Raw genomic sequence first — 15,210 nt, forward strand, 5'->3', positions numbered from 1 at the left:
GATAGATAGATAGATAGATAGATAGATAGATAGATAGATAGATAGATAGATAGATAGATAGATAGATAGATAGATAGAGTGAGGGCGATAGATAGATAGCTAGAGTGAGGGCGATAGAGTGAGGGCAATAGATAGATAGAGTGAGGGCGATAGATAGAGTGAGGTCGATAGAGTGAGGGCGAAAGATAGATAGAGTGAGGGCGATAGCTAGATAGAGTGAGGGCGATAGATAGATAGATAGATAGAGTGAGGGCGATAGATAGATAGCTAGATAGAGTGAGGGTGATAGAGTGAGGGCGATAGAGTGAGGGCGAAAGATAGATAGACGGCGATAGATAGATAGAGTGAGGGCAATAGAGTGAGGGCGATAGATAGCTAGATAGAGTGAGGGCGATAGATAGATAGCTAGATAGAGTAAGGGCGATAGATAGATAGCTAGAGTGAGGGCGATAGAGTAAGGGCGATAGATAGAGTGAGGGCGATAGAGTGAGGGCGAAAGATAGATAGACGGAGGGCGATAGATAGAGTGAGGGCGATAGATAGATAGAGTGAGGGCGATAGATAGAGTGAGGGCGATAGATAGAGTGAGGGCGATAGATAGATAGAGTGATGGCGATAGATAGATAGAGTGATGGCGATAGATAGAGTGAGGGCGATAGATAGATAGATAGATAGAGTGAGGGCGATAGATAAAGTGAGGGCGATAGATAGAGTGAGGGCGATAGATAGATAGAGTGATGGCGATAGATAGATAGAGTGAGGGCGATAGATAGATAGATAGAGTGAGGGCGATAGATAGATAGATAGATAGAGTGAGGGCGATAGATAAAGTGAGGGCGATAGATAGAGTGAGGGCGATAGATAGATAGAGTGATGACGATAGATAGATAGAGTGAGGACGATAGATAGATAGAGGGAGGGCGATAGATAGCTAGAGTGAGGGCGATAGAGTGAGGGCGATAGATAGATAGAGTGAGGGCGATAGATAGATAGAGGGAGGGCAATAGATAGCTAGAGTGAGGGCGATAGAGTGAGGGCGATAGATAGATAGAGTGAGGGCGATAGATAGATAGAGTGAGGGCGATAGATAGATAGAGTGAGGGCGATAGATAGATAGCTAGAGTGAGGGCGATAGAGTGAGGGCAATAGATAGATAGAGTGAGGGCGATAGATAGAGTGAGGTCGATAGAGTGAGGGTGAAAGATAGATAGAGTGAGGTCGATAGCTAGATAGAGTGAGGGCGATAGATAGATAGAGTGAGGGCGATAGATAGATAGCTAGATAGAGTGAGGGTGATAGAGTGAGGGCGATAGAGTGAGGGCGAAAGATAGATAGACGGCGATAGATAGATAGAGTGAGGGCAATAGAGTGAGGGCGATAGATAGCTAGATAGAGTGAGGGCGATAGATAGATAGCTAGATAGAGTAAGGGCGATAGATAGATAGCTAGAGTGAGGGCGATAGAGTAAGGGCGATAGATAGAGTGAGGGCGATAGAGTGAGGGCGAAAGATAGATAGACGGAGGGCGATAGATAGAGTGAGGGCGGAAGATAGATAGAGTGAGGGCGATAGATAGAGGGAGGGCGATAGATAGATAGATAGATAGATAGATAGATAGATAGATAGATAGATAGATAGATAGATAGATAGATAGATAGATAGAGTGAGGGAGGGCGATAGCTAGATAGAGTGAGGGCGATAGATAGAGTGAGCGCGATAGATAGAGTGAGGGCGATAGATAGAGTGATGGCGATAGATAGATAGAGTGATGGCGATAGATAGAGTGAGGGCGATAGATAGATAGAGTGATGGCGATAGATAGAGTGAGGGCGATAGATAGATAGAGTGAGGGCGATAGATAGATAGAGTGATGGCGATAGATAGATAGAGTGAGGGAGATAGATAGATAGAGTGAGGGCGATAGATAGATGGAGGGCGATAGATAGAGTGAGGGCGATAGATAGAGTGAGGGCGATAGATAGATAGATAGATAGAGTGAGGGCGATAGATAAAGTGAGGGCGATAGATAGAGTGAGGGCGATAGATAGAGTGATGACGATAGATAGATAGAGTGAGGGCGATAGATAGATAGAGGGAGGGCGATAGATAGCTAGAGTGAGGGCGATAGAGTGAGGGCGATAGATAGATAGAGTGAGGGCGATAGATAGATAGAGGGAGGGCGATAGATAGCTAGAGTGAGGGCGATAGAGTGAGGGCGATAGATAGATAGAGTGAGGGCGATAGATAGAGTGAGGGCGATAGAGTGAGGGCGATAGATAGAGTGAGGGCGATAGATAGAGTGAGGGCGATAGATAGATAGAGGGAGGGCGATAGATAGCTAGAGTGAGGGCGATAGAGTGAGGGCGATAGATAGATACAGTGAGGGCGATAGATAGATAGAGGGAGGGCGATAGATAGCTAGAGTGAGGGCGATAGAGTTAGGGCGATAGATAGATAGAGTGAGGGCGATAGATAGAGTGAGGGCGATAGAGTGAGGGCGATAGATAGATAGAGTGAGGGCGATAGAGTGAGGGCGAAAGATAGATAGAGTGAGGGCGATAGATAGATAGAGTGAGGGCGAAAGATAGATAGAGTGAGGGCGATAGATAGAGTGAGGGAGATAGAGTGAGGGCGATAGATAGAGTGAGGGCGATAGATAGAGTGATAGATAGAGTGAGGTCGATAGATAGATAGATAGAGTGAGGGCGACCGTCATGTCTAAGTCATTAGATATGGTCCAAACTCCAGCCAATCAGGTGACAGCACCCTCTGGAACCTTCTCCTCAGAGGCTCAGGCTCTCCAATTTTTTGGCACAAGTGTGGCATAAGAGCCAAGGAGAAGAGGGGAGCCTCTAAGGGGAGGTGGGTGAGTCACATGTAAATCTATGAAAGATATCAATACTGGAGAAGCACAGTTTTCAGATAAGTAACTTATGTTCTCCAGTATCGTGGTATCTTTCATAGATTCACATGCCTCAATCAGGGTAGATAGAAGTAATTCGAAAAATGTGCATAGTAAGCCATAAGTACATTGTAAACAGAGTACGAGAGAATACATATACGTATATTACAGTATAGCAGTAAACATGGGCACATCTGCAAAAGCAGAAATATATACATATATACATTGTGTGCAGGAGGAGGTAAGAAACAGAGGCTCACCTTACTTAAAAAGATTACGTAGCACCGCTTGCCCCACAGCTGTGTCAACATTGTTGGCAGCTTCCAGACAGTAGTGCTTGGTCGCAGCTCTGCAAATCTGATGAAGAGGCACACCAGCAAAGAGAGAAGTAGAAGAGGAGACTGCTCTAGTAGAGAGCACTTTAATCGTTACATGAAGTGTCTTGCCTGCTTGCTGATGGCAAAAGGAAATTGCTCTAGATATCCAACGTGCAATAGTCTGTTTAGCAACTGGAGGTTCTTTACGCATCCTGCCGTAGGCTGTGAAGAGCTGATCAGTTTTACAGATACTGGTTGTTCTTTGCAAATAAAATGTCAAACATCTCTTAACATCTAGAGAATGTAAAGTCTTTTCTGCTGCCGACTATGGATTAGGGAAAAAAGTCTTTCAGATGACCGTCTCATTCAGGTTGAAATCAGATGGAACTTTTGGAATAAAGGCTAGATTAGAGCGTCTTTGGTGAATTGAAGAAAAGGAGGTTTGATAGTAAAAGCTTGTATCTCGCTGACTTGAAGTAAGAGCTAAAAGCAGCAATGTCTTCCAGGAGATGAATTTAAGATCAGCCCTACGAATGGGCTCAAATGGGGACTTCATGAGTTGTGCCAACACAATGTTCAGATGCCAAGGAGGAGGCGGGTGTCGAATTGGAGGGAACATCTGAAATAAGCCTTTGAAAAATTGTTGAATAATTCTTGAAGAATAAAGAGAATTGGAGCCATCCTGCCGGAATCTGGAAATTGCGGCCATAAAAACCTTCAGGGTAGAGTGAGAGAGGCCTGATTTTGCTAATTGTAAGAAAAAAGGCAGAAGCTGCTCTGGCGTAGAGTGAACAGGGTGAACATTTATTTATTTATTTTATCACTATTTGTAAAGCGCAACTGACACCCTACGGGTAACCTGGCGCTGTGATACAGGCGACTAGCTTAGGGCCGAGAGACTATGTCCCCTGCCCGGAAGGAGTTAGCAGGATGCCAAGCAGCCTACTCGAGGGTAGAGCCAGGTTTTTAACCATTTTCTAAACCGCAGGATGTTGTCTATTTGTCTCGGATCAAACGGAAAAGTATTCCAAAGGCGGGACGCTGCCGCACTGAAGGCCCTACCTCCTGATTTGACTTTCCTAACTCTAGGCACCCTCACCAGATTAGCCGATGAGGAGCGCAGTGCTCGAAGAGGGACATACCATGTCAGTTTCTCCTACAGAGATTTGGGCCCGTGCCCACGTGGAGCCTTAAATACTATACATAGTGCCTTAAATCGTATCCTCTGCGAGACTGGCAGCCAGTGTAAATCTGAGAGTGCCCGGGAGGCGGAGGAGCAGCGTGGTTGCACTAGTACCAGTTTGGCCGCCATGGTCTGTACTCTCTGCAATCTCTCAATCAGATATTGCGGGGATTCTAGTAACATGGCATCACAATAGTCCGGCTTACTGAGGATAGTGCTCCGGACCATCAGCGCTCTGTTCTGTTAAGAGAACATCAGAAGGATTTTCCGAAATGCTCTGATCAGAGTAAAACAACTTCCAGCTGTTCTGTTGACAGTTTCTAATGTCAATTTGCTATCAACCATGACTCCCAGATTACGTACCACGCATTTGGGAGCCAATGGAGTAGAAGGGGATGTTGGCCAAAACTCAAGTGGAAGTTTAGGAGGCATTCTACCTACTGCACAGTGTAGAATCTCTGTCTTCTCAGAGTTAAACTGAAGAATTTGAATTTGAAGCTTCACACCAAAGATAGAACCGTTTCCACTTGAGTTTGTAGGTTTTGATAGTGGAGGGTGCTTTAGCGTTAGTGAGGACCTCCCTGCAGTCGGAGGAATAATCAAATTGGCAAACTCATAGTGTTCAGGCGCCAGGCTGCCAATCGCAGAGAAGTTGGATCCGGATGGCAGATCAGGCCGTGGTTCATAGTAAGAAGATTCGTAATTGGGCACAGCCAAATTGGATTGCACTCCGACAGGGAGGAGGAGCTCCATAAACCAGAACTGGCGAGGCCATCTGGGGACTATGAGAAGAATGCTGCAGGGTTCTTTCTGCATTTTCCAAAGTACCCTTACTACTAGAGGAATTGGTGGAAAAGCGTAAGCATATATTTTTGACCAGTTCATCAAAAACGCATTCCCGCACGATTCTGAGTGGGGAAGCCAACTTGCATAGAATGGGCATTTGCGGTTCACGTTGGTCGCAAATAAATCCATATTGGGGTGTCTGCAAAGCGGATAGATGCGGTCCAGTGCCGGCTGATGAAGTTCCCACTAGTGGTTTGACAAGACCGACCTGCTCAGGGAGTCCGCTAGTAGGTTGGACACACCCGAAACATGAACTGCTGTTAAAGTGACCTGATGTTGAATCGCCCCAATCCCAAATTTGCTGAGCTTGTAGGGATAGCAAAGTGGATCTCGTGCCCCCTTGTTTGGTTACATAATGCATGCTTTTTGTGTTGTCCATTCGGATCAACACTTGAGCTCCTTGAATGAGGGTGCAAAAGGACTTTAGAGCCGGGAATATCGCCAGTAACTCCAAAAGGTTTAAGTGCCAAGTTCATAGGTGGGTGTCCCATTTCCCCTTGACTGTGAGGGCTTGAAGATGCGCTACCCACCATTCGAAGAAGGCATCTGTCGTGAGGATGAAACTTGGAGTGTCCACTACAAACTAACTGCTGAGATGTTTGGTATGCGAGTCCACCGTAGCAATGCTCTTCGTATCTGAGACGTGATGTTGATGACATTGTTTAAGGACCCTGAGACTTGTTGCAATTGGTTGCCGAGTTTCTCCAGTCGGAGTCCCATTTTGAGGCGACAGTTGGGAATTAGGGGGATACAGGAAGACAGCATCCCCAGAAGCGATTTGAACTGTCGAACAGAAACATACTTTTATGTGCGCAGGAGAGTTGCCAGTTTGGAAATCTGCTGTTGTCTTTCGTTTGAGACAAAAGCCCTTGTTTGCTGTGTGTCTATGATGGCCCCCAAGAAGGCCCACACTTGAGAGGGGGTGAACTGAGACTTCTCCAGAGTGATGGAAAGACACAGAGACAGTCATGATTGAGTGTGTCTGCTTGCGACTGCGAACGACTGTGCCTTTATAAGGCAGTCGTCGAGGTAGCGAAATATTTGGACACCAGCTTGACCAAGATATGCTGCCACCGGTGCCAAGACCGTAGTGAACATTTGGGTGCAGAGCGAAGGCCAGATGGAAGGACTTGGAATTGGAAATCTCTGCCAGCCACTCTGAAGCGCAGGAATTTTCGGTGTCTGGGTAGGATAGGGACATTAAAATAGGCATCTTGAAGGTCCAGTGTTGGCTTGTAATCCCCTTAAGACAGTAATTGAAGCACTTCTTGGAGAGACAACATCCGGAAAGTTTGCTTCTTGAGAATCTTTTTGAGGGAACGAATGTCCAGAATGGGGCTCCACTCCCCCGATTTTTCCTTGATTTGGAAGAATCTGGAATAGAAGCCTGCATCCCTTTGACGATTCGGTACACTTTGATCGCTCCTTTCCTTAACATGAGATTGATTTGGCATAAAAGTTCCTTCAGACGGGCAGGAGGGGGACCTCTTGGGGAGAATTTGGAGGGAATTTCACAAATTCCACTGTAGTCTCTGGACACTATGTCCAGAACCCATCGATCTGTAGTTATTGCGGACCAATTGGAGAAGAAATGGGAGATCCGCCCTCCAACTTTGGTCAGATTGATGGGAAGAGCGGTTGACAGTTGGCAGTTGTCACTGCTTTTTTGAGGAATCTCTACCTCAGCAGTTGGATTTCCCTCTATACTGCTCGTAAGAGGCAGCCTGCGCCTGTCGAAACGACTGCTGTTGCAGGGAGGAGGAGTAACGCGGTTGGCCCGGATAGGGATGGTACTGCTGGTATTGGTTGTAACATCCCCGAAAGGAAGAGGAGGAGCCACGACCCCTCGCACCCCCAAAGGGCTGCATTTTAAACTGTACTGTAGACACTACACACTACACACGGACCCGAGAGGCCTGGAATTTAGACTTTGACATTCCAATGGAAGATAAAGACTGTCAGTCGGTCCTGTGAACTAGCATGCATGGTTTCTAGTAATGCCCATTTTCGACTGATGCATTATAATTTTCTGCGAATAACCTACTTAACGCCACAAGACCCTTATCGAATGGTCGTGTCTTGCCCAGATATATGCCTGCGCTGCAACACAGTGGCGGCTGATTTCTTACATAAACCATGGCCCTGCGATGCAATACACTCTTTCTGGCAACAAGCTGTCGAAGAAATGGTGCATGCCACACAACTAAGTATTGATCTGACAACCAAATGCTGTTTATTAGGCAGAAGGGCGCAAGATAACCTATAAATTTGGTCAGTCGCCTATGGTACTGGCATGACGTAAAAATGCAATCACATCACTGTACCCGCTAATGACTGAATTGATGTGATTTTCTATAATGTAAGCACTACTGCTCTTTCACTGCTCCATGATGTGTCTTATGATGGAACTGTTTCTTTCAATAAAAAGATGTTTAAAAAAAAAATGCAATCACATGGCTGTCCCAGCATGCCCCAACGATTGCGCTCTGGCATAGAGATGCGCTCGACTGGGCCCTAGCTGAGGAGACACATATGCGCCTTAGCAGAAAGGATGACATATTTGAGGATACACTAAACACTTGCTGTGCTCATACAGATAACTCCAAGCTCCTGCTTCCCGAGTGACAACAGACACAGACTCTGGCTCTGAAACTGACGAGGCAAAAGACTACGACACTGGGGATGAGCAGGGAGGTGTCTCCATATGATAATTATAAGGTACATTCCCAATTAGGGGAATGGGACACTTATTGATCACCTGGAGAATGGGAAGGCAGATTAGTGCATGTGTAATTAGTGACTGCTTCTTGATTAACCTACTTACGTAGAACATATTCGTATGATATGTCTCTGTATACTCTGACTGCCAGGTTGTATGTTGACAAAATTAAAATAAAGTTCTAAAAAAACAAAACAAAACAAAGTCATTACATTGTGGGTGGTAGAGGGTAGTGAACCAGTAATTCACGCCACACTCCTTCGACATGTGTTTCAAGTAGCCAGACATGAAGTTGGTACCTCGGTATGACACCACCTCCTTAGGGAAGCCCACCCTGGTAAAGATGCTAATGAGGGCACTAGCCACTGCAGGGGCAGTGGTAGTCCTGAGGGGAATAGCCTCAGAATACCTGGAGGCATGATCTACTACCAGACCTCACTGAAGGACGTGGAGTCACCACGCCACGGCCCCGGAGTGACGTGGCTCTTCCAGGTGCGTGGGGGTCTACGGGGTTTTGGAAAGGGGCTGAGTATAAGAGGGACGGGAGGGGAGGCTGTGGAGTGAAATGGACCCAGGGAAAAGGAAATAAGTGAGACAGAAAAGAAAGACAAGAGCAGAAATCATCGGCTACTCTTTTTCTTTTGGTTGCTCCAACCTCTACTCCCTCCCTTCCCATTTATGCATAGCTATTATTTATCCCTCACATCCTCCCTTGACTAAACCATAAATCAAAAACACTTACCTGAGTCTTTTCCTTCTGTCCGAGGGACGATGGCGGCCGAGGCTCACCTAAGGGACTGAAGTGGAAGACCCTGTGGGAAAGAAGAATATAAAAGAGACAATCAATCATTGTGATTTCCTGTAATACTAATAAAAAGTGCATACCAAGAAATTATTCAATGCAGTGTGCTCCTTCTTGACCGACTCTTCTACAATGGGGAGCTACATACTTTCCCTACAGGGAATGGGAGACAGAAACACAGAGACCAACAGACACAGACAGACACACGGGAAAGCACTGTAGGAAAAAGCTACATACAGTTATTCTATGCTTGCCATATGTACATTGTTTTAGAAAGATGGTGGAACTGTTTATTTTGTTCAATGTGCTTATACTGCTAATTACTTTTATCTGCTTCTATTATCATTGAAGCACATAAATTCTATACATGAATTACGATGGTTCAATTAATAATGAAAATGCTAATGTTATATTATTTAAATTTGATTTCGCACATGAATTACCCCTAAGCAGAAACTACTTTAAGGAGAAATTTAGGATTGGTACGTAGAACAACTCTATCTTTGTGAAGTTGAAAGAAAGGCTCTTGGATAGTTAATGCCTGAAGTTCATCAACTCTCCTTAGTGAGGTTATCGTTATGGGGAAAGCAACTTTCCATGATAGGAATTGTAACTGACATTTGTGCATTGGTTCATAAGGCGGGCCCTTTAGCCTTGTAAGGACTATGTTTAAGTTCCACTCTGGAGCAGGGGGACTACTTGGTGGTATAACCCTTTTTAATCCTTCCATGAAGGCGTTAATCACTGGTACTCTGAAGAGAGATAGGTGTTGTCTATTTTGCAAGTATGCAGCTACGACTCCCAGGTGTAAACAAATGGATGTGTAAGTTAATCCACATTGCTGTAAATGCAACAGTTAACAAATTATTCCGCACAAACGCATCAAGATAATTGATATTGTTGTTGTTACAATAGGAAACAAAACGTTTCCATTTGCTGCATAACATGCTCTAGTAGTTGGCTTTCTAGCTTCCTTGAGAATATTCATACAGTCTGGTTGTAGTTGTAAATAACCAAACTCTATGACTTCAGGAGCCAAATCGCTAGGTTGAGTTCTCTGGGAATTGGATGTCCGACTTCCCCATGGATCTGAGTGAGGAGACAAGGTGTGAGATGTAGCTTTTGATGTGGAACCACTGAGAGTTCTAACAGGGTGGTGTACCAAGGTTGCGAGCCCATGTGGGGGCTATTAAGATCAGTGTGAGGGATGTTTGTCTGAGTTTCCGAACAAGTAATGGAATTAGCAGGAGAGGCGGAAAAGCATAAGCAGATATACCTGACCAAATCATCCAAAGGGCATTGCCTTTGGATGCTGGTTGTGGGAACCTGGATGTAAAGTTTGGGTATTTTGCGTTGTGTACTGTTGCAAACAGATCTATATGTGGAAAAGCCCATTTTTGAAAGTAGGGAAGAAGAACTTCTTAGCTTCTCAGACTGTGTCAGCTAAGCAGGGCTGCAATCTGATGGCCTATCCCTGGAAGGTGTTCTGCTAGGAGATAGATTTTTGGGTGAATCGCCCAATTCCAAATGCTTTGTGCACAGCGTGACAGCTGGAGAGAGGGAGTACCTCCCTGTTTCCGTAGGTAGTACATTGCTGTGATGTTCTCTGTGCGTACTCAGACAGTCTTGCCTACAAGTTGGGTGAGAAAAGCTTGGAGTGCTAGGAACACTGCTAGAAGTTTCAGGTAGTTGATGTGAAGACATTTGTATTTGTCCGACCACAGCGCTGTACTGTGTAATATTGAAATGGGCACCCCAACCTGTTAATGATGCATCTGTTGTGAGTATAGTCTGTGGAATCAGGTCTACGGAAGGCCGCCCTTTTGCTAAGTTTTGAGGGTTCAACCACTGCAGAGAGCGATGGGTGCCACTGTCTACCAACACTAGATCGGTTAATAGACCCTGTGATTGATTGCACTTACTCGCTGGACAGTGCTGCAGAGGACACATGTGAAGTCTTGCATGAGGTACGATTGCAACGCAGGATGCCATCATTCCCAGCAGCGCGATACCAAAGGGGATGATGGACGGAGCGATTGAGCAAATCAAACACTCACCCCCAGTCAACTGATCTGGGTTTAATCCACCACCATTCTTTAGCTCACTCCGCCACTCCAGTTCAGACATGGCCATATGCAAATCAGCCTGACCCTGTGCATCATGGAAACAGTCCAGCCCGAACTGCCAAGCGATGTCTTCCCTGGACCGGAAACGAGCATCCTGGGACCGGTTTTGGATTCATAATCCTCTTCAGCCAGGTTATCTTGAATCCAGTGGTAGAGTGAGCAAGGGACCCACGTCTGAGCATACCCTGACAACTTAGGGCGAACAAAGCGATACCAAACGGGATGATGGACGGAGCGATTGAGCAAATCAAACACTCACCCCAGTCAACTGATCCGGGTTTAATCCATCACCATTCTTTAGCTCACTCCACCACTCCAGTTCAGACATGGCCATATGCAAATCAGCCTGACCCTGTGCATCATGGGAACAGTCCAGCCCGAACTGCCAAGCCATGTCTTCCCTGGATCGGAAACAAGCATCCTGGGACCGGGTTCGGATTCATAATCCTCTTCAGCCAGGTTGATGAAGGCTGATAGCCAGAAACCAGACTTCCTCCAGCCCGTAGATACCACGATTCCTGTATCAGGCCTACTCCACGCCCCACTCAGACTGAGATCCTGCGCTCCGTGATCCCAGGAGGACCCCACCCGGGCCCCTTGAAGGGCTGCCACTTCCTCTCTGCCCCTTCAAGCATCAGCCCCCCGGACAGCCCGCATTTTCTATCACCATCCACTGCAGCCCATCGTTCCAGTTTTGAGCCCGGGACTCCTTATTTGGAGTTCTCCACTCGGTTATCTTTCTACTCCTTTTTGACGCCTCGCTCAGCATTTGGCCAGCGTGTATCCCGACCTTGTTCAACCTTCCCTGGTGCACTGATTTGCTCCCGTTACCTGCCGACTTGTGCGCCTTTCAATTTGACCTCCCAGATACCCCCACCAGTGTTCTTTTATTGACTTGTGCCCTGATGAACGTGAGACCTCGCTGAGGTCGCACACCGAAACGTACGTCGGCACCGCGAATTTCACCTGGCGATACCTATGTTTACTATTGTATCTCCATATTTTTCCATTGTCATTATTTGTGCAGAAAGGTATTCCTTACTGTTTATACTTTGTTATTTTGTGACAACATTTATTGTATTTACAAATTCTGATTTGGTTGGACTTTGATCCACTAATGATTTGATACTACACCTTATTCAGTAGGAGTATCTCCATTTATAATCTTTCTTCATTGTACCCTAACTCATAGGTTTTCGCCCCTGTTTGATTAGTTTGAGAATTTTAGTTTCCCTAAATGAATGGATCTTTGTGAGTCTCTGGACGTCTGTGAATGAATGAGTGAGAATGTTTTATTCTTGTGTGGGGGATCATTAACCGTTTTTGTGTTTTGTTATCAAATGTCTTGCAAATTTATAAATTATCTCTTTATGAATTTTGAATTTTGATTAAAACATACCTATGTACTCATAACTTTTTTGTTGCTTTGCTGATCTTCTTTCTCCTGGGAGGAAGACCTTCTATATCAAGTGACTTTATAAGCACTTAATGATTTAATACAGGTGGAGCTTTCTTGTTTTATTGTGATGAAGGCTGATAGCCAGAAACCGGTCCTAGGATGCTTGATTCCGGTCCAGGGTAGACATGGCTTGGCAGTTCGGTCTGGACTGTTCCCATGAGGCACAGGGTCAAGACTGATTTGCATAAGGCCATGTCTGAACTGGGGTGGCTTGGTCAGCAAAATAACAATGGATTAAACCCAGATCTGTGACTGGGGGTGAATGTTTTGCCATTGTGCAACATTCCGTCCATCATCTTGTGTGTTTTTCTGTTCCCTCTATGTGGGTAGGGTATGCCCAGACGAGGGTCCCTTGCTCACAACGCCACTGGAGTCAAGCTATCCTGGCTGATGAAGGCTGATAGCCAGAAACCGGTCCTAGGATGCTTGATTCCGGTCCAGGGAAGACATGGCTTAGCAGTTCGGTCTGGACTGTTCCCATGAGGCACAGGGTCTAGACTGATTTGCATATAGCCATTTCTGAACTGGGGTGGCTTGGTGAGCAAAGTAACGATGGCTTAAACCCAGATCTGTGACTGGGGGTGAATGTTTTGCCATTGTGCAACATTCCATCCATCATCTTGTGTGTTTTGCTGTTCCCCCTATGTGGGAAGGGTATGACCAGACGTGGGTCCCTTGCTCACTACGCCACTGGAGTCAAGCTATCCTGGCTGATGAAGTCTGATAGCCAGAAACCGGTCCTAGGATGCTTGATTCCGGTCCAGGGAAGACATGGCTTGGAAGTTCGGTCTGGACTGTTCCCATGAGGCACAGGGTCAAGACTGATTTGCATATGGCCATTTCTGAAGTGGGTTGGCTTGGTGAGCAAAATAACGATGGATTAAACCCAGATCTGTGACTGGGGGTGAATGTTTTGCCATTGTGCAACATTCCGTCCTTCATCTTGTGTGTTTTGCTGTTCCCCCTATGTGGGAAGGGTATGCCCAGACGTGGGTCCCTTGCTCACTACGCCACTGGAGTCAGCCTATCCTGGCTGATGAAGGCTGATAGCTAGAAAACGGTCCTAGGATGCTTGATTCCGGTCCAGGAAAGACATGGCATGGCAATTCGGTCTTGACTGTTCCCATGAGGCACAGCGTCAAGACTGGTTTGCATAGAGCCATTTCTGAACTGGGGTGGCTTGGTGAGCAAACTAACGATGGATTAAACCCAGATCTGTGACTGGGGGTGAATGTTTTGCCATTGTGCAACATTCCGTCCATCATCTTGTGTGTTTCATCATTCCCAGCAGCAGCATGACGACTCTGGCTGGTAATGATTGGTTGGGTTGAAATTGTAATAGTGTGACCTGGATATTGTGAATCCTGGCTATATTTGGAGTGGCTAGAGCTTTGAGAGTGTTGCTGGAAGCTCCCAGATAAGATTGCACTTGTGCCGGATACAGGTGAGATTTTTGTGCATTTATTGTAAAACCCAACTGGTGAAGTAGGTGTACTGTTGTCTGAGTGTGTAGTATACAGTTTTGTTAAGTGCTCGCTTCGATAAGCCAACCGTCCAGGTAAGGGAAGACATGTAAACATTGTTTTCTGAGATGAGCAGCTACTACTGCAAGACATTTGGTGAACACTCTGGAGGCCGTGATGACGCCAAATGAAAGTACCTTGTAATGGTAATGTTCGCCTGCTATCATAAACCTGAGATATTTGAGATGAGCGGGATGAATTGGAATATGAAAGTAGGCGTCTTTTAGATCTAATCAATCAATTAGGGGACTTGTAAGCGTGCTACTCTCCCATGAGGGTCTCAAGGCGCTGGGGGGAGGAGGGGGGGGGGAGAAGCAGCTCTTTTCAGTAGAAGAGCCAGGTCTTGCGTGTCTTCCTGAAGATGTTCACGGAGGGGGAACGTCTGATGTCGGTTGCAAGCTTGTTCCAGGTCTTGGCCGCGATGAGAAGGCTCTTCCACCTGTTTTGGCTTTTCTGCTGCGTGGGGTTTCGTCGAGGTCGGCGAATCAGAGGTTTCTCTTGGGTACGTAGAAGGAGATCCTTTCGTTGAGGTATTGGGGGCCGGTGTTGTGGAGGCATTTGTAGGCATGGGTGAGTTTCTTGAAAGTAACGCTCTTCTCCATGGGGAGCCAGTGGCGGTTACACAGGTGTTGGGTGATGTGTTCATGTCGAGGGATGCAGAGGACGCGTCTGGCTGCGGGGTTCTGTATGGTCAGGAGTTTGTGGAGCAGAGACCTGTTGATCCCGGCGGACAGGGCGTTTCCATTGTCCAGTCTGCTGGTTATGAGTGTGTGGGTGACCGTCTTCTTTTTTTCGGTGGGGATCAGTTTGAAGGTCTTTCGGAGGATGCAGGGGGTGTTGAAGCAGCTAGAGGTGACGGCGTAGACCTGTCGGGTCATGGAGAGGGAGGAGTCGAGGACGATGCCAAGGTTTCGGGCGTGGTCCATGGGGGTTGGAGGGCTGCCGAGGGCGGTGAGCCACCAGGTACTGTCCCATGCAGAGGGGGAGGGTCCAAGGACGAGGACCTCTGTCTCCTCCGAGTTGAGCTTCAGCCAGCTGCTGCTCATTGAGGATGCAACGTCCATCATTCCTTCCTGGAAATGGAGTCTGGTGGTGAGTCCATGCTGTTTGACGATGGCGGCGAGGGGGGCCATGAAGATGTTGAAGAGCATGGGGCTAAGCAACAATCCTTGGGGTATTCAGCAGTTGATTTCCGTAGGTTTGGAGAGGAAGGGTGTCAGTCTGATTCTTTGGGTTCTGCAGAGAGGAAGGGGCGGATCCAGTCGAGGGCGGTTCCGTGTATGCCGGTGTTGTGGAGCCTGGTGGTTAGTGTGCGGTGGGAGACGGTGTCAAAT

The 15,210-nt window shown here is 46.6% G+C and overlaps 1 protein-coding gene across 1 annotated transcript in view; it reads right to left on the minus strand.

Annotated features, from left to right (window-relative positions):
• Positions 1 to 15,210, minus strand: part of LOC144804521 (uncharacterized) — a 145,843-nt gene that overhangs the window by 93,703 nt on the left and 36,930 nt on the right. Inside the window, exon 2 of the mRNA XM_078671915.1 lies at positions 8,709 to 8,778. The gene's annotated coding sequence lies outside the window, so the exon portion shown is untranslated. The remainder of the gene's footprint in view (positions 1 to 8,708; positions 8,779 to 15,210) is intronic.

Source organism: Lissotriton helveticus, chromosome 1_2 (assembly GCF_964261635.1).
Source record: "Lissotriton helveticus chromosome 1_2, aLisHel1.1, whole genome shotgun sequence".
NCBI classification, from domain to species: domain Eukaryota; kingdom Metazoa; phylum Chordata; class Amphibia; order Caudata; family Salamandridae; genus Lissotriton; species Lissotriton helveticus.